Source organism: Nannospalax galili, unplaced genomic scaffold, assembly GCF_000622305.1.
Source record: "Nannospalax galili isolate Female #2095 unplaced genomic scaffold, S.galili_v1.0 scaffold1172, whole genome shotgun sequence".
In the NCBI taxonomy this organism is placed as follows: domain Eukaryota; kingdom Metazoa; phylum Chordata; class Mammalia; order Rodentia; family Spalacidae; genus Nannospalax; species Nannospalax galili.
Window position 1 is genome coordinate 137,440 of NW_008331229.1, and position 1,472 is coordinate 138,911.

A 1,472-nucleotide genomic window follows, 5' to 3' on the forward strand; every position below is an offset into this window, starting at 1 on the left:
GACTGTGACCAGTGATAGTCATGTATATAGAGATTAGAAATGCACATGAAATCTTCTCAATGTCAATTGCCTTGGAATGAATTTTTCTGTATGAAACTGTGTGTTTTGACAACGCAGTGGAGATCTTTTTTAAACGTTGGAACCTCATTTAATTTTATGTCTTATAGAGTTTATAATGAGTAAAAGATTATATAAGGGTAATAATTCATCTGTAAACCTAGAAATGTACAGCCAGTTTTGAAAGAGATGTACCCTAGCTCAGAAAAATGTTATTGAATATGTTAATGCTGTTGTAATGAAATGCTTCTTTTAATTAAAAAAAATAATAATAAAAATAAAAAATAGTGAAGCTTGCAAAATTGGATATTGTGAAATCCTAGCACACAAATTTATGTATGCACATGTGTGCATGTCCTACATATATAGTTTATATATGTATATATGCATATTATATATATAATTACATAAAATGTAGATCTGAAGAAGGATCTCACTACCAAAATGTCTCAAGAATGCCCATACCATGTTCTAAGTGGAAAATGCATTCTGGATGATCCCAGTGCCTCAGTTTCTTAATTTATAAAACAAATGTTTCATATTAAAACTATTTAAAGTGACTGGAAAATTTTAATAAAAGTCATGTGTAGAGAAAAAATAAACTTTGGCAAGCAACTAAACAGCGTTTTCAGTTTCTAAGCACATGAATTCATTAGGAAGAGGCCATTCATCTTTGGAGGAATGGCTATTTCAGAAGAATACAAGGTGAGTCTAGATCTATCCAGCTGATCAGAAGTCAGGGAAGATGGTGGATTGGAGGGACTGCCTGAGTAGGTACTTAGCAATCTATGCCAAGGTGTTTAGCTAGTGTAGGTTAGGGATCTAGTGTATGGATCTGACACAGAGGAATTGGAGCCTGCTGGCAGGGACAGGGTTAGAGTGGGTAAGAAGAATGGAGTAGAGGTGCAATGGGCAGGATCTGACTAACCAGATTCCTTGATGGACAGGTCTGTCTGACTGATCAGGAGCCAGGGAAGATGGAGGTGGAGGGAATCACCTCAGTAGGGACTTAGCAATCTATGCTAAGGTGTTTAGCTAGTCTGAGTTAGGAATCTAGTCCAGGGATTTGAGGTGGAGGAAATGGAGCCTGCCTAGGTCCAAGGCTGGCTGGAGATCACATAAGTATATCTTCTGAAAAGACCTCTATTCACATATTCTGAAAATTGTATTTTTCTTAATATTTGAGAAACAATATCAATGGGAGAATAAATGAAATACTTCAGAGGAAACACTAGGGACATACACCTTGTTGACAATGCACATTTTCAAAGTATATAGGAAGAAATTTCAAATTTGCTAACATTAAACCCTTAAAATCATTCTCTTGGTCAAAAAGGATGACTTCTTAGTCCCAAGAACTCTTATTCACTCCTCAATAATTAAAACATAATTTAACGCTTTCTCTAGCATTTCCA